The 17,648-nt window shown below is 55.3% G+C and overlaps 1 protein-coding gene across 7 annotated transcripts in view; it reads right to left on the bottom strand.

Annotated features, from left to right (window-relative positions):
* Window positions 1-17,648, bottom strand: part of TCF20 (transcription factor 20) — a 140,270-nt gene that overhangs the window by 51,704 nt on the left and 70,918 nt on the right. Inside the window, exon 3 of one of the 7 annotated variants that reach the window (XM_054695996.1) lies at window positions 14,024-14,108. The exons of 4 other annotated variants lie outside the window; for them this stretch is intronic. The gene's annotated coding sequence lies outside the window, so the exon portion shown is untranslated. Of the gene's footprint in view, window positions 1-14,023; window positions 14,605-15,438; window positions 15,461-17,648 lie in introns of those variants that run through there. 2 more of the 7 variants (XM_054695998.1, XM_054695997.1) reach the window with 2 other exon arrangements.

Genomic DNA, 17,648 nt, shown 5'->3' with positions numbered 1-17,648 from the left:
GGCAAGCATGCAAATGTGAGGGAGTTAACTGGACAATATCACTTCTCCTCTGATAAAAGTAACGATAACAGGCAGAGATGGTTTTAGTCTGTGAGGGACTGACCCTGCTTTGAGCCGCTCCTCTCACGAAGGGCAAGGCCCAGGCGGGGCCCCACTCTCCTGCTCCAGGTTGCGCCACACCACAGAGCTCTGCTTCTGATGAACAGAAACAATGGAATATGAAAAAATGAAAATAATATGAATCAAAGAGCTTTTTTCAGCATTTTTTTAAAAGATTGATTTATTTATGCACACAAGAGCGCTGGGGTGCAGGCCAGAGATGCGGGGGGTGAGAGGATTCACCAGAGAGAGAGCAGGGAACAGAACAAGCAGACTGCCTGAAATACACTGCTGGGGGAGCAGCGGGCGAGTCAGGAGAGGTCTGCTGTGCCATGTGGGTGGCTCCCTGGCCGGCCGGGGATCGAACTCGTGCTGCAGAGGCTGCGGATTGCTTCATAGTGCTGTGCTTAACCCCTTGGGCCACCAGGGAGGCCTACTTTTTTCAGCATTTTAAAGAGTTTTGAAAATTAGTACCTTTCCCGAAGGCTCTGACTTTGAAGAAAGCATTTTTGAAGTTTAGCACAAGGAAGTGTAAAAATATTAAGATACTTTACATACATAAACGAGCCAGTAAGTCAGACACATCTAAAGGCGAAACGCTGCTGAACACCGAGCAACCACATCCGATGTATGCACAGAAGCCCCGCGCGCACAATCCTGGCGGAAATACAAAATAGGACCAACAGATTGCAACACGCCCTGGCCTTCTTGGGCAAAGGGATGAGAAGTGCGATCGACCAAAGCACCGAGACCTGATTTTATTAGCAGCGCCGACACCACAGGTCAACCTGTCAAGTGCAGCAAGCGGCAGAACCGAGTCCTACAGTGTCGCCCACTCCAGATGAAAGTCAATGGCCCCTTTCACAGCTTATGGGGTCCTCTCCAAACAGCCGGGGCTGCAGGGAGGAATACTGTCTGGATGATTAATCCCCGTGAATGGGGCCCAGAAGCTGGGAGGAGCCGGACGAGCTGACCCGAACCCCAAGCTCCAGAACACCTGGGAGCGTGTGGCGGGGCTGGTCCAAGGCATCTCTGAAGGAAGCGTCCTTCTAAGGGTCACCGAGCTCCCGGCGTAAAGGCAAGAACCAACCCACAAACACTCCACACTCAAAAACAACTCACAGAATTGTTTCAAACATGTTATAAACTTCAAAACACCAACTCTGAACCAAAAAGAGTCAATCCTCAGTCTCCAAGAAGAGCCTCCAGAATGGGCGAATTAATCTGGGGTCGGAAGACGTTAAAGAATAAAAAGGCAGCTGGTTTCAGCAGCAGAGAGCTTTATGAATGGCTTTGGCTCTAGGCAGTATTTTAGGTTCTCATTTCATTTCAAAAACAGGGCAGGCTGGCAGAGTCACCAGAGGGCGAAGCGCGATGCAACAGGCCCGAGAGGCGGGAAGGAGGCAGGACTGCGCCTGGCGGCGGGTCGCTCCCTGTCCCCTGAGCTCCCGGCCGGGGAGGGCACTGCTCTTGCCTAGAGTCCAACTGTCTTGAAGAGACCAAGAAAAACATGTTTTAAAAAATCATCTGGAAATAGAATTTTATTTTAGCAAGCAAAAGGAGCAAAAATACAATTTTATTTTAGCAAGGTGTAATTGCTTCCACTATTAAACTTGTTTTCAATGGATTCTCCTGGGTGATGCGTTGGAAAAAATACTGCAATTAGAATCAGGAAACCTATGTTTAAATACTTACTAGTTTTGCCACTTGTTCTGAGATGTGGACAAGTTACTTAAGTCACAAGTCCCACTTTCCTCGTTCACAAACACAGAGCAAACTCACCTTGCTGCCTCCCGGGAAGGCTGCTCAGTAAGTGGGGGAGCTGCCAAGTACCAAACAAATTAAAGTGATCAATTAAAATTAAAGTGACCCCCTTCCCAACGTTCCCAGGCGAACACCTAAGCCAAGGACAAACAAGGCAACAAAGGGAAAAAAACAGAAGTGGGGTTAGCCCTTTAAGTGAAATGCAACAAAACAAACCATAAGAAAACCGAACTGCTACAGCTGGTGGAAAACCACACAGTCATTTTCTAAGGAGGTCCCATGTCCCGGGGCCTGCAGCCCAGGCACAAAGTTAGAGCAGGTTAAATCCTCGCCAGTCCTGTGACTCAGCCAGTCCCACGGCAGCGCCGTCCCGCTCCACAGTCAGCACCACAGGCGATGCCCATCCTTCCCGCTAGGAAGGCATCCTGGCACCACACTCACAGCCAGCTGCTCTCCGCAGAGGAGACCATCTCTTCCTCCCTGCCCACTGGGCACGAAACCAGCAACCACCAACCTGGTCGTTCTGAAGTAAGACCAGCAAGGCTGATGAGAAGGCCGCGTGACTTACAATCCCAAATTATGAAAATAAAAGCCAAACAACACAAATTTTTCCAGGGGGGAGAGAAAACCCAGCTAGTTCCAAATTTCTGAAATGTTACAACATGGCTAGAATTTACCTGGTGGTTGCTTTGAGTCAGGTGATACTCCGCGAGCTTTGCAAGTTACTCACTGATCTCATTAGCACGATCACGGGTAAGTCCAACAGTATTCCCCTTTTTTAGGCAAAACAGAGGCCTTAAATTTATTTGCTTAAGGTCACTGCTAATAAGTGGCAGAGCTGGGATTCAAATATTAGGAGGCTTTGGAGACCAGACTTTAAACCTGGCTCCTTGGAGACTCCTCCCGTTAACACGTTTAGCTGGCCAGCTCAGCCAGCCGACACCCGGGACTCGGTGTGGAGACCACACCCAAGTAGGGGGTCTCTCCTGGAGGCCACTTGTTTCAAGGTAAAGGCTGGAAAAACATGAGTCCATGAAAGGTCTTGTTCTCTATATCCAATAAAGATGGACTATAAATCCAGAAAAAACTAGAGGAAATATGCAAGCATCTCTTGAAAAGTAATAAAAAGCTAACAGAGTAGTGAGGAAGCACCAAATTCATATCCTGGAAAGGATGGAAGTCCAGAGAAGATTGCCTGGGGCAAGCACTGGTCAGCCAGGAGGCCCAGAGGCCCTTGGGGTGCTGACCCGCCCAGGGAGCACGCAGAAGCCATATTCCACAGCCAGCAGGCTGGGCCCTATCACTGCGTCCGAGTGTGCTGGAAGTGAACCAGCCTTCCGGTGCGCCCAGCTTCAAGCCATCTGGATGGTCCAGAAATCTCCATCTCTCCATTTGGATTCAAGTGACCCCAGGACCCTGTTTTGCTAGTGCCCTCAGGCACTGAGAAAAGGCAAATGAAAATTCTTCTTGGGAAATGACCTTAACTACATCTGTAATAAATGTCTTCGTCCAGCACACGGGCCTGTGAGACAAAACCCGTGAAGGCACGCTCCACACGCACGGCTCTGCAGCCACAGAGCCGGGTCCCAGCCCTGCTGCTTTGGAACAGTGGCCAAGAGAATGCTTGCAAATCAGTTATTCTCTCCCAAAGCACCTTCTTTCTCCCCACCTCGGAGAGAAAGCACTAAACTGAAAAGGCTCTGCTGTGACGACACTTGGTAGAGGCGCTGCACGCGCAGCCAGCACAGGGGTCTACGCAGAAATTATTTTGCTGCTAAAAACTAGGCAACCTGAAATGAACCCGAGGTTGCCTTTGGGAGATGAACCACCTGCAGAGAGACCCCTGGAGAGCGCGCTAGGGACAGTGTCAAGGCTCCCCGTCATCTACACTTAAACACAGGCCCGGTTCCTTCTGTTCATCGCTGACAAGAGATGCACTCACAGGTCTTTAAAAAAGTCAGGAGGGCAACGTAAGCGCACAAGACTGATGAGAGCAGTCACTCTGCAGAGGCGCACACTGTGACCATGCCACTGACCGCGACCGCGTCCCACTCTGGAAAAGTGCACCGTGTGGAGACAGTAAGAGCAGCGGTGGCCAGGGCTGGGGGAGGGGGTGAGCAGGCAGGGGTCGGGGTTTTTAGGACAGCAAAACTACTCGGGCTGATACTGTAACGGGGGACACGTCTTTAGTCATTTCTCCCAAACCAGACGAGGGACACCAAGTGCAGTGTAAGCTGGGCGCTGGGGGACGGCGCCACGCCCGTGTGGGGTTCATCCAGGCAGGTGCTGACAACAGGGGAGGCTGCGCTTGTTTTGGGGGCAGGGGATTATACGAAATCTCCCACCTTCCCTCACTTTTGCTGTGAACATAAAACTGCTCTAAAAGAATAAAGTCTGTGTTGTTTTTCTTCTTGTTGTTGTTTTTTCAGTGCAGAACGATACACACTACACCGTGAACAGCGGTCGGCTCTGGAAAGTAAGGTGAGACACCTCTGTATTACTTGACTTTTATGCCACAAGCACATGCCAGTTTAACAATCAAGGGTATGTTTCAATAAAAAAGACAGTTCTAAAAGTTGGTTAAGCTAAAACATTATTGCTAACATTCCTGACATTTTTTTCTTTAACATATGTAATTATTTCCATATATAACTATTTCAACAAAAAGTAACTATTTTCATATGACCATTTTAACTCTGAAATAAAAATAGAACAATGGAATTTTTTTCAAGATTTTAACTTAGTAGAGTCAAATCTTACTCTTGTGTGTGTATTTATTTATACAAGAACTGGGGGACAGTCAGAGGTGCGGGAGGGTGAAAGAATTCACCAGAGACAGAGCGGGGAGCAGCAGGCGAGGCGGGAGAGGTCTGCCACGCCATGTGGGTTGCTCCCTGGCTGGCTGGGAATCAAACCTGCGCTGCAGATGCTGCGGAGAGCTTCACAGCGTGGTGCTCAACCCGCTGTGCCACCGGGGAGGCCCTATACCTTATTCTTAAAGGAAGTAAAATTTGAGGTAAATATTTTAATAAAATGTTAAGTGGCTGAATCAGATCAACAGCGCTAACAATAAATTGGCTTATGGCAATAAGTCCATCCATTTATAAATGGAGACTAAATGTTCCATTTTCCAATTCTTAAATGGTTTAATTTAGAATGAACTAAAGCAAAGAGAAAACGCGACACGACTCCTAAGGAACCTATGGCATCTATTAATTTACGAGCAGCATCAGACACGTCTGCGCCTTCTACACGGTCAGTGTTCATTTGCTGATGCATCACTCACCGAGGAAGCCTCTTCAGCAGATACAGATGGACCCTACCAAATACTAAGAATTTGGGCCAAAGCAGGGTAGCAGAGATAACGCCTGGTGTCTTAAGGAAGGATTTCATGAACGTATTATCTCCACTACCGTAATTAGAAGCCAATTCCAATTCTCTTTAATAACAACATTTTCCAGGTTTACATCCTAAATATAGACACATGAAAAACCAAAAGCATCAACAACACGAATCTTACTTAGATAAAAAGATGTCTGCTGAAATCTTACAGCCTAGCACATGGATTTTGAAATAAATCATTGATTTTTAAATCTAGAAAGCAGCAGCCCGCACGAGCAGGCAGCCTGTGGAAGCTGGCACCGTGAGCCCAGTAATAACAAGCCAGTCGTGAACGTGGGAACTCACTAGTTCCAGAAAGCATCGTCCATGGTGAACCCAAGAGGAGGAACCAAAGCTTCCTGTGAGAGCTGGCAGCACAGTTCTACTCCATTCACTAAGTCACTCGACTAAGCGCAGTACCCCACTCTGTGCAGGGTGGGGCACAGAACCTGCAGTTGGGACGCCCCACCCCAAGTCCCGGCCCTGCTGCTCTCCAGGTGCGTGGTGTGGGCAAGTCACTCAACCTCTGCGCCTCGTTTTCCTCATTTGAAAAGTGAAGGTAACAGCACCACCTCGGAGGGTTTCTGGAAGACTGAAGCTAAGCCAATACTTCAAAGGGATTTCCAACAACGTCTGGCATTTAGAATTTACTGCTGATATGAAGTAATTATTCACACATTATTTACTTGTTCAGATTCTTGATCCATAAGATATCCTTGCCTATCTGTTTCGGAATCAAAGCAAGTGGATGCCGAACTTTCCTATGAATCCATTTTATTTAGCCCCGTCGTTAAATGCTTGCGTAGAGCAGGGCTGACTGCGGACCACTGGGCCGGAGGCGAAGACCATCCACTCGTCACTTGGTCCCTTTCCACTTGCCTTTCCTCACAATCAGAACAATCTTCTCAACCACATCACACTTCTCACAAAAACTTGTGCATTTATGAGACTCAAGTACCCTGACCCCATTTTTAGGCCCATCACCAAGTTCTTCCCACCTCATTTGTCGCCGCCATCCCGCCAACACCTCCTTCTGACCATGCCTCTCCTCTCCGCCCCTTCGGGCCCCCTGAGCCTGCCACTTACTTCCCAGCCCCGGCTCCCACAGGACCTGGCCACAGCGCCTCCCCCACAGGCTTCCTCTGCCCACCCCCAGGGGTTGGCTCCCCCAACCCCTGCTACAGATCTACCCCAGACTCTCAGATCCTGACCCGATTTCACAATCGTTACCTTTCCATGCCTGACTCTCCCACCGATCCTGCACTCGGGGTGAAGGGAAAATGTTTATTTTTGCATTTCTTGGGCCTAGCAATTTTGGTGGAACCGAAATAGAATTTTTCTTTTCCTTGTATTTTCTCTGGTATGTTTCATCACAGACAGGCTTCACCTGGCCCCGCCTCTCATCTTTAGAGACAGACAACTTGTAGCACTTTGCCAGCCAGTGTAGCAGAATTAAAGAAAAAAAATTTCAAAAAGGTAATAAACGATGCAGTCGCTAGTGTCCTTCACTCCAACTCAAAACTGTCCTATTCAGAATGCAGAACGCAAATGCCACTTCTGCAAAGACTTCAACTGAAAACAAGATGAAAACTCTACTCGTCATATTTAAGTCAACATATGCCCGAGGGAAAAACAAGGATGGAAACACCACCTTCGACGCTCCCTCGCGCACAGGCGCCTGCCGAGCGGTTTAGGCCCCCACTGAGGCTGAGTTCACCGGAGTCAGGGGCTGGAAAGTTCTCCGCGCCTCTGCCGTCCCGCAGGAGCTACTGACCACAGCCGGGCCATTCTGCGCTCCCCCAGCACCCGCGGGAGGCTCCCGAGGCGGGTCCGGGGAAAGCAGGCCTTGCCTGCGCGCCTCTGGGAGCCCACCCCGGGCACAGGGTGCTTCAGCAAGGTGCTTGCCCACGCTCTCTGCACCCTTGCCCTGCCGTGCCTGCCCCTTCCCACCCCCATGACAAGTTTTTGAGGTTCTCTGGGGTCTTTTTACCTCTGATTGTCCCCACAGCGCTCTCTCCTTTCGTAGCCAATCTTGACATTTTGACCCCAAACTCACGGTCTTGTCCACGGTCTTGTCCACTGTCGCTGGCTTCAGTCACCCCTCCCCCCACCCTGGCTGCCGTCTCTGACTCAGCACCCTTTCCTCTCCTGGCTGGCGCATCCTCCCGTCTGTCACTGCCGCCCTGCGCCCTTAAAATGTTCGCCTTCCCGAGACTTCTGCCCTGACCCTGAGTAGCTGCAACTCAGCCACAGCGAGTGAGTGGGGAGAGGGGTGTCGGAAACTAAGAACCCTTCCAGGCTTCAGCGCAGTTAAGGCCCTGGCGGGAGACGCTCGCTCCGGCAGGAAGGAAGGAAGACAGAAGTGGCATTTGCGTTCTGCATTCTGAATAGGACAATTTTGAGTTGGAGTGAAGGACACTGGCGTCTGCATCATTTATTACGTTTCTCTCTTAAATTTTTTTCTTTAATTTTGCTACATTGGCTAGCAAAGTGCTGCAAGTCGTCTTTCTCCCCACGAGCTCACGCCAGCACAATCCCCGTGCGCAGAGCCTGGCTCAGGGGTGCTCCCACAGCCCAGTTCTGCTCCAAAATGTCACGCTGGCACCTCAAACCCTTGATGCCTTCCTTACAGGCACCTCAAACTGACGTCCATGAGGAAGCGCCACACCCCAACCGCCTCTCCCTCCGCTGCCTTCTATGTCAATGAACCTTCTTTCCATAGCTCCTCACCACGTCTCCCTCCTCCACAGACCTCAGCCCCTCACACACCCTCAACGCCTCACTCAGTCAGCACGCGGACAAGCTAAATGCTAGAGGGAGGAGAAATAAGTAAAAGAGCAGGATTATTTTAGAAGGTGATAAAAGTTATAAATAAAATAAAGCAGGATGTGGTAATCGGTGCTCCTTTAGAAGGGATGGTCAGAGAAAATCTCCCCAAGGAAGTTCCTTTTCAACCGAAAGGAATGACAATCCAGACCTGAGTGTGGGAATGTTCCAGAGGTAGAGGGAGGAATGTCCTGGAACAGAAATGCCAAGGTCTTCAAGAAACAGGAAAGCAGGTGCTCAGGGTGGTCAGGTAGGCTCCGAGGGATCAGCGGCTCAGCAGGCCCTGGCTGGTGCCCAGTAGAAGCAACGGGAAGCTTCTGGAGGGGGTTAAAAACACGCCTGATAGAATGCAATTTGATTTTTTAAAGATCATATTTGCTGATAAGTACGAAAAACGGTTTGGGAAGAGAGCAAAAATAAGGTGTTGAAAACCAATCAGCAGGCCAAGAACGCAGTGGTCAGACAGAGGGGTGGTGCTTAAGACGGGTGAGAGCACACTCAGGGTATAGTCTGTGCATAAAGTGAACAGAATTTGCTGGAAGATTAAATATTGAGAGTGAAGGGGAACTAGAAATCTAGGACACGTCCTAGGTTGCTTCTGGATATAATTACATAGAGACTATAATCCAATCGGATTTCATGAACGCCTATCAAGACTCAGAGCATTTCTATCACTCTAGAAAGTTCTCTCATGTCTCCTCCCAGTCAATCCTCCTCCACCTAACAAGCAACCACTGACCTGTTTTCAGAGCTTAACTCATTTTGCCTATTCATGGAGTCCTACAGATGGGATCATCAGCTACGCATTTTGTGTCTGGATTTTCTCTCGAAGTGGTGCGCTCCACCCCCTCGCATGTCTAACATCCGTGAGGTGTGCGCCTTTACCTGAGCCAGTGGTCTGTTCTCCTGAAGCACTGCTGAGTGCTGGTGAGACGTTCACGCGGCAGGGTCAAGCACACGTGGGGCCAGCAGAGTCTGGCTGAAGACACCATCGTGGGGGTCATCAGCTTGTGGACAATACTAGGGCTATCACAGAGCACCCAGGGAGATTGCACTGAAATAAGAGGGTTCAGAGAAACGAGCCATAGAAGTGGGAAGAGACAGATGGAGAGGTGAAGGGCCCTCCTCTAAGAAGCTTCCTTCAACCTTTCAAGCCAAGCCATGTGACACCTCTCTTGGTACAGCACCTGCTCTCCCCTCGATACCGCTCAGCTGCCCTTCGCCACCGCCGCAGCCATGAACAGAAAGTGCAGGAACCAGCCCGCCCTGGCCCAGGGTCTTGGCACAAAGCACAGCGCAGAGTGCTCATCTGATGGACGACTGAGTGCACCATAAACTTCGTCTATTTTGTCCCTTTTCATAAGGGCCCCAGGAAGGCCTGTCTCTGTGGCACAAATGGGAAGCTGGAGCTCAGCAGAAAGCCCAAGGTCACTGTCAGGAAGGGCTGGAGCCAAGTTGGGGTCACGCTTTCCCCCTTCACACCCTCTGCCGCCTCCTCGAAGCGCCCATCACATCACAGGGACTTTCTACAACAGAGGGCGCCCTCACATTGCTGCTCCTGGGTCCTAACACCTACCCCCCAGCCCCCACTGGCCCCCCCAAAGCAGCAGGTCGGGAGATGTCCAGGGAAGAGCCCAGAATCCCTCCCTCCTTTCCCAGCGCAGCAAGTGAACTGGCCAGGCTCCCGAAAGCTCTACTTAGGGCGCTTCTAAGAGTAGAAGTGAATTTGGGGCTTCCCTGAAGCTGAGGCTTGGAGGTCAAAAAAACTTAGGACCACTCGCTGGAGCCTCAACTCTTGAGTTCTAGAACTTAAACATAAATGTAGCACACGTCAGAAAGCCTTGCTCAGCTCCACAACCAACGCTGGACGCGGCAAAGAGCCTCTGCACACTGTCCGCCCCGAGCCAAGACCCAGCGGGCATGAGCGCGAGGGCCGGGAGCCACACCGGCGTCCCCGCGACGAGTGGTGCGTGTTGCTCTGTCCACACTCCGCCGCCTCACGACGCACCATCTGTCCCTAGGCCTGCGGAGATGAGACCCACGCGGGCTCCGTGGGGGCACCGGCTCGTCCTTTCTCGCCCCGCTCGGGAACACCTGGGGAAGGCCGAGCCTCGGGTGAGCGTGGCTACGGTGCGGAGCAGCCGCCTGGCTGGCAGGGACAGGGCCCAGACTCGACGCTGCCAGTCGACGGAAGCCCAGCTGGACAAAAGTCACACCTCCTTGGCGCCTTTCCTCAGCCGAGAAGCCTAAAGCTACACTAGACAATTCTCAGGGTTCTCTCAGCTCTAATTATGTAATCAGCATATAGAAAGGGGGTGGGGTGCAAAGGCATGTAGGGTGCTGGCTGGACGGGAAGCCTGGGAGGATGAACCCCGCCAACAAAGCCTGTCTGACCCGCCCCTTTCCTCGGCTCTGTGAGCGACACTCACTTCCTCCACAGCCCCACCCACGGCCCAGTCAGTCACCTGGGGCTCTCCATGTGAAGAAACATCTAGCACAGTGTCCTGCAGACACACATCCCCAATATCTGCAGGCTTCACGGAAGCGTTAGCAAAGTACAAGGAACCCCCATCCCACTCCCCAAAAGAGAAACAGAGGCAGCCAAAGGCTGTCCCTGAGGATGCCCAGCAACCCCCTCTCCACACCTGTTCTCAGAACGATTCGGAAAACCAGACACTATTTCCCCCTCCCCCTTTACCCAGCACCACCCACGGTCCCTCTCACCCGCCTGGAGCTTGTCCTGTTCGCCAGGCAGAGGCCGCAGACGGAGGAAGGCTTCCGCCATCCCGCTGCGGTTCTCTGGATTAACTTCTCAAGATGCTCAGGGCTAAAGCAAATTATTTACCTTGCTTAATGCCATTTCACCCGTCCCATAGATCAAGTCTGGCTGGCCTGCTGGCAGAAAAGGCGACCTCGCCACCCGGGCCTGAAGAGCAGCCCGAGTCCCCTCCACACCGTCCCTCGCGCTCACCCCGGCGCGCCGCCGCAGACGTCCCTGGCCACGCACGGCCTGGCCTGGCCCCGGAAGAAAGGCTCCACCTCTATCTTGCCCACCACTCCACCTCTCGGCTGAGGACGGTGCCTATAAAGACTTGTTAATGAAAATTAAAACACACGGGGGCCCTTGATCCACATTCAGGGAGGCCGTGTTCAAAGGCGGAAGCCATCTTCCCGTCCAGCTGGCCTTCCAGGAGCCCAGGCACTTCCTTCCCCGCAGCGCAGCAGGCCCGCAGCGCAGTGAGGCTAATTAACCCGGTAGCCAACCACTGCCCCACAAGGCCGCCCGAGAGCGCCAGCCTTGGCTACCCCGGCAGGTCACTTTCCAGCTCACCTTCCTGCTGGAGGTGCACGTTACCTGCAAACACAGCTCTAGTGCAGGCTGTACTGACTGGCGGGCGCCGGGAGAACTCTTCACCCCTTCTGCACGCACCGTGGGTATTAAAGGCCTTTCAACAGCGCAGCGAACAGCGAGAAACCACCCCATCTGAGCGCAGCGAGACTACTCGAGCTCCCGGAACGCCGCCTTTCCCCGGGCGCCAGATGTGCGGCTCTGATGCATGGCTGTGCTCCCGCATCAGCGGGGCTCGTTGTTGCGCTTCTTTTTATCCCCCTTTCTAACCTCCACCAAAAGGAAAGGCAGGCAGCAGGGTCAGAAGCCCCAGGTAGATCTGACGAGCAGGAGAGGCGGGCACAGAACACAAGCCCCTACCAAGAAGAGCACCTGAGGCGCGCCAGGGAGAAGGGCTGTCTTATGCTAATGGAGCCTGTGAGTCCCATCTGGTCCCACTGAGCGTAGTCCCCAGGTAGGATGACTCCTGCGCCGTGTGAACCAGTTAGCACAGGCGGGGGAGAAACAGCCCCTTACTTATTACATCACTCTTTGAGGTGACAGAAGACGTTTTCAGCTCAACATAGGATGAAGAGAAACTTTTGAGAGGAAATCTCTGGCGCCCGGGGAAAACTAGCCAGGTACAGAGAAAGTGAAAGTTTAGAAAGCTGCCGGGTCTACTAAGCGGCTCAGCACAGTCACCACAACCCTGCTTTCCAGTACTTTGCCGGAGCCCAGACTTCGAGTTCATTATAACTTAGGGGGGGTGGGGGAGGGGCTGGAAACAGCAGGAAACATGTCTCCCAGCTCACACCTACAACTAACTACCTGATTTGCACCCCGGGCAGGCAGTGAGCTGTAAGGGACCTCAGACCCCTTCTCCAGGCTTTGAAGCCAAGGGGCAGAGGGGCTACATTCAAGCCCAGACCCTCACTAGCTACTGGACCGCGCAGGAAGAGGAAGCTGACCTACCTCTCAGGTGGATTTTTTATGACAAGTAAAAATGCCTTGAACAGAACTTCATATAGCAGATCAAAAAGACAAACATCTTCTCCATATGAAGAGATGGCTGAACTCATCACAAATCCAACTCTAATTTCTTGTGATTTCAATTCTATTCCATTCCATTAAAAATGTTTAAGTAGGGCCTCCCTGGTGGCGTAAGGAGTTAAGATACAGCACTGTGAAGCTGTCTGCAGCCTCTGCAGCATGAGTTCGATCTCCGGCCACGGAGAAACCCACATGGCGCAGCAGACCTCTCCTGTCTTGCCTGCTGCTCCCCTCAGCAGTGTATTTCAGTCAATCTGCCTGTTCTGCTCCCCACTTTGTCTCTGGTGAATCCTTTCCCCTCCACCTCTGACCTGTACCCCAATTCTTGTATGCATAAATAAATCTTAAAAAAAAAAACGTTTAAGAAGTATACCGTGACGAGGTATGAGACCTGAGCAAAATTCTCTCACACACATGAACAAAATTACCTTAGTAGAGTGAACATTTAATAACGTTTCCTCCTAAGTTATAACAAATGTAATTATGTGCACGTAATAACTGCTAACCTTATTAAGTAGGATTTTTGAAAGCCCACACTAAACACAAAATCATAATTCAAATTTCAAAATAAACTGCCTGTTTTGGGAGACTCCCCCCCAAATTATTATTTTTTTTTTATTTTTATTTATACAAGCACTGGGTATAGTCAGAAGCGCGGGAGGGTGAGAGAATTCACCAGAGCCAGAGCGGGGAGCAGAGCAGGCAGAAGGACCGAAGTACACTGCTGAGGGGAGCAGCGGGCGGCAGGAGAGGTCTGTGCGCCATGTGGGACCCTCCTCTGGTTGCTGGGGAGCAGCCGGGGATCGAACCGGCACTGCAGAGGCTGCGGGCAGCTTCGCAACCCAGCGCCCAACCTCCCCCCCAAATTAATCTGCAAAGCTGCATAAACTTCTATCTACGCGATAGCCCTGATGTTAACATATAAACACCTCGCCTCTGCCTCCAAAGTCAACAGCATGGCACACCTCCCAATGCCGAGACCCTTCTGAAGTGGGTTCATACAGACTAAATAAAAAGTTCTCTAGAAAGGACCTATCAGGCCCGTGACTTCCAAGCATCACAGTACTAAGAATTAAGACAAGACACACTTATGCGGCTGGCCTAGGACTCAGTGTCAGAAGCATGGCCTGAGGCCCTCACACACCATAAAATCAGTGAAACTAATTGGGGTTCTTCAGCTTCTGAGCGCAAGCATTCTGCTACCATTAAGGAATAAATTGGGGATGCAAATAATTAGTGCCCCCTGAGGTGGCAGTTAATTCCACCAGCACACCATTCACAGGAGACACTGTGGAAGCCACGCTGACCCTGCTCTGAGAATACCAGCGCTGGGAAGTTCACGTTAGCCAACCACCCCCGATCCCTTGACATGACTTTAAAAAGCAGGCTCCCTCCACCATCCACTGCACAGACAGACCCTGAAACTCCTTAGTGCCCATGGACACACACAGACCCAAACACTCCAAGCAGCCAGACCTCTGAAGTCTCCTCACGGGAGACTTCCCTCACCGTACCTCCCTCTGGTACAGTCAAAAAATACACGGCACACTCAGCACAGGCTAGAGCGGAACATACTTTCGGAGAGGCGAGAGGCACAGGCTGGCATCAGGCATCTGAGGAGATGGGCACCGTGACCGGCTTTCACATTCCTCTGGAGAGGCTGGAAAGTGAAACAGGTTTTCAAAAACCAGGTGGGGGACAGCCCGTGTGTCCCAGGCCGGGCGCCTGCAGCTAGCACAGAAGGAGAAACTGGAGAAGCACCGACGACCAAACCCAAGAACACCCCAAGGCCTGTGATGACCGGGGGAGCCCTCACGGACAGACGAGGAAAGCGGCGCCCAGAGCGGTGGGCGACCAGGGTGGCAGTTTCCGCGCCCGAAGCAGGAAGGCGACCGCTGGGGCCTCTCCCACCCCACCAGGCTGCCGCCCCACGCAAGATGTTTTAGAAAACTCTCCACCGAGGCTGTTAACATAAGGGTCCAATTATCATTCAAAGATCTGCCTGGCAGATAATAGCTCGAAAATTCCATCCATTTTACAGCAGTTACCGGAGTCATCTAACCTTCCAGGAGGAAAAGAGCCAAGAGAAAGAGAGAAAAAAATCCTAATTCTGATCTGTCCCCTCGGGGCAAAGTAAAGGGCTGCACGCGGCGGGCAGCGCCGTGCCCACCCGCGGCCCCCCACCCACAGGCCCAGGCGGGCGCCGCTGCTCGGCGCCGCCCCTCCCCCCGCGCCCCAACTCACTAAATTCCGCTCCCACCCGGCGCACCCCAGACATTCCACCCCCCGCCGCGGCCGGGCGGGCTGGGCCCGGGGCCACTCGCGCCCCCACTTTCCCCCAGGAAGGGACGCGCGGCGGGGCGCCCCCAGCCCCCAGCCGCGGCGAGCGCTCGCCGGCCAGCACGCGGGGCCCCCGGGACGCGCACCCCGGCGGCCCCCGGCGGGGCGGGGAGCGGCGCGGCGGGCGGGCGGGGCGGGGAGGGCGGCCCACGCAGGAAGTGGGTCCCGCGCCCCCGCCCCCCGCGCCGGGACCTGGCGCCCCGCCAGCCCCGCCTCGCCCTCCGCCCCCCGCGGCGAGCGGCGCCGCGTCCACATGGCTCCGGGCGCTCACATGGCAGGACGCGGCGGCCGCCGCTCCCGCCCGGCCCCGCCGACCCCGCAGCCCGGCCCGTCCGGCGCGCCGGCCCCGCCCGCCTCGCGCCCAGGCCGCGACGAGCAGGTACCTGCCCGGCCCCTCGGCGGGACGCGCGCCCCGGCCCGCCGAGACGCGGCCCGCCAGGCCCGGCCCGGCCCGGCCGCTCCCGCCGCGCTCCCGCCGGGCCGGGCCGGGCCGGGCCGGGCCGGGCCGGGCCGAGCCGCCCCTCACGCCGCGCTCCGGCCGCGGCGGCGGCTCCGCGCGCCCGGGCCGGCCGGGCCGGGCCCTCTGCCCCGGCCGCGAGCGCTCCCGCCCGGCCCCCCGCCCGGCGCGGCCCCCGCCCGGCGGCGGTTACCTGAGGGGCCCCCGCCCGGCCCCGCGGCCGCGGCCGGGGGCGGGAGCGGAGGGAGCGGCGGGCGGGCGGGCGGGCGGCGCGGGTGGGGGTGGGGGCGCCTCCGCCGCCTCCAGCGCCCGGCCGGGCCGGGGCCGCGGCCCCCGAGGCTCGCTCCGGCCGCGCGCTCGCCCCCCGCTCGGGCGCGCCTCAGGGCGGGCTCCCCCGGCGGAGGCCGCGGCCGCCTCGCAGGGGCCGCAGGCGGCTCGGCTCGGGGCTTTTTCTCTCCATTCTCCCAGCACACAGGAAATAACAGAGCGTCAGGTGACCGCGCGCGGCCAATGGGGACGCGCGGGGCCGCGGCGCGCGGGCGGCGGGAGGCGCGGCGGGCGGGGCCGCGCGGGGGCGGGGCCGGGGGCGGGGCGGCGCGTGCCCACCCGCGTGCGGGGCGCCGGGGCCTGCGCGCCCGCCGCCGCCGGGACCCCCGCCCGCCGCCGGGACCCCCGCCCGCCGCCGGGGTCGCGCGGGGCGCCCGGGGCCTTCTCGGCCCGCGGCTCCGGCCGCCCGGGAGTGGCCGCGAGCCAACTTTCTGGGGAGTTGGTGGCCCGGGATCGCCCCCGAGACGGCCGGGGTTCCCCGAGCCTCCGGCGCCAGACCCGGCCCGGCCACCTGCCTGGGGGGCCGGCGGGCCCGCCGCCCTCGCGCCACCTGCCCCTGGATGAATGACCTGGGCCCTCTCCAGCCCCGGTTTCCTCCGTGAGAGCGAGAGGGGAGCGGCCCACGAACCTCCGTGCCAGATAGCTGCGCCCCAAAGGCCGGTGGGCGGCCCTGCCCAGGCACTAAAAACCCAGGGTCCACAGTTAATGTGGAGAGAAGGTGCCAAGGCCTCCAGTCGTTGCCCCTACTTACTTTGCAAACCTCCCCGTCCGTTTTATGACTTTTCTTCGGAAAATCTTGGCTGTGAAAGAGCCACGGAGAAGTCCGCCCTGTGACAGGCCCCAGTCTCAAGGCCAGGGAGGGGTGGCTGTGCTCCCCACCCGATTCACCAAGCCTTCTGGCCACATGCTCTCCCCACTGGGGCCTCAGTATCCCCTGGGCACCATAGTGGTCCCTAATGTTGGCTACAAGGCTGATCCTAAACTAGGTTCCCATCTGCCCTGGATGTTAGGAGTGGATGGTCTCCTTTCTGAAGCAGCCTGAAGGGGAAGTAAGTCGGAAGAGCCTCGGGGCCCCAGGTGGAGGCTGATAAGCAGCAGGTGTGGCCCAGGCCCAGCTTTCCTGTCTGGGAGGCACACAGCTCCCCAAGGCCTGGCACTACCTTTCACCTTCCACCCTGCCTGTCCAGAGACATTAAGGCTCAGCCTTGTCTCAGACATCCCAAGGAGGGTCCTGGCTGTGGCCACACCTGTACCCCAGCAAAGGGACCGGAGGCAGGGCCCTAGGGGCTTGCTGGCACCTCGGGAGGATGTGGTTGGGGAAGGCGGTGACTTCTTTTGGCTTCTGTCCCACCTCACAAAGTGGGGGCCGGCTCCAATGTGGGTCAGGGCTATTCTTGGAGACTTGATTCCCCAACACCTCTTGCATGCCAGGCGGGTGCGGGGCTCTTCCGGGGCAGAGCTGCACAGGCTGCCAGGCCCTGCCCTCTGGCTGTTCCCATTGTTCTGTGAGTTTCATTTTGAAATTCTTTGGCACCCAGTCTTTTAAAAAGACCGGTGCTGGCTTCTGCTGCGGTTAGAGCTGCAGAGGGCCAGGCTGGGGGGACTCTCAGCACAAAATAATGTTTTCTGGACAAAGGTGGTGGGATGGAGGGGAGGGTCCTGAAGATGGGGTGCTGGGGGCACCCTCAGTCTGTTAAGGGAATTCATGAAGAAAAGGGAAACCCCTGGCCTGAGAGTCTCCAGCCCCATCATTGCTCCCTTCCCGCCCTTCCTTCCACTCATTCAGGTCTCAGCCTGGGGGCGGGAACGAGAAATGGTTGCTGAGAAGCTGCGTTGAATCTCATTCAAAAGGAAAAGAAGCAGACAGATAACTGGGGTCCAGGTCCTCATTTGCTCCTACACCTAGCCCGGAGACTGACCCTGCATAGGGCACCCCACCGCGCAGCTGACCTGCACCTGGAAAGGTCCCCAGCACCTCTTCTACCCGGTGTCTTGTTCCTTTACCTTTCAGTAAATTCAGACGAAGAGCGTTTGGGCTGACGGGTGGCACACAGATCTGAGTACTCCGGTGCTGTG

The sequence above is a fragment of the Talpa occidentalis genome, unplaced genomic scaffold (assembly GCF_014898055.3).
Source record: "Talpa occidentalis isolate TD23 unplaced genomic scaffold, MPIMG_talOcc4v2.1 talOcc4.16, whole genome shotgun sequence".
Classification (NCBI taxonomy): Eukaryota; Metazoa; Chordata; class Mammalia; order Eulipotyphla; family Talpidae; genus Talpa; species Talpa occidentalis.
Note: the sequence above shows the minus strand (reverse complement) of the source record. Positions and strands in the feature narration are given on the sequence as shown.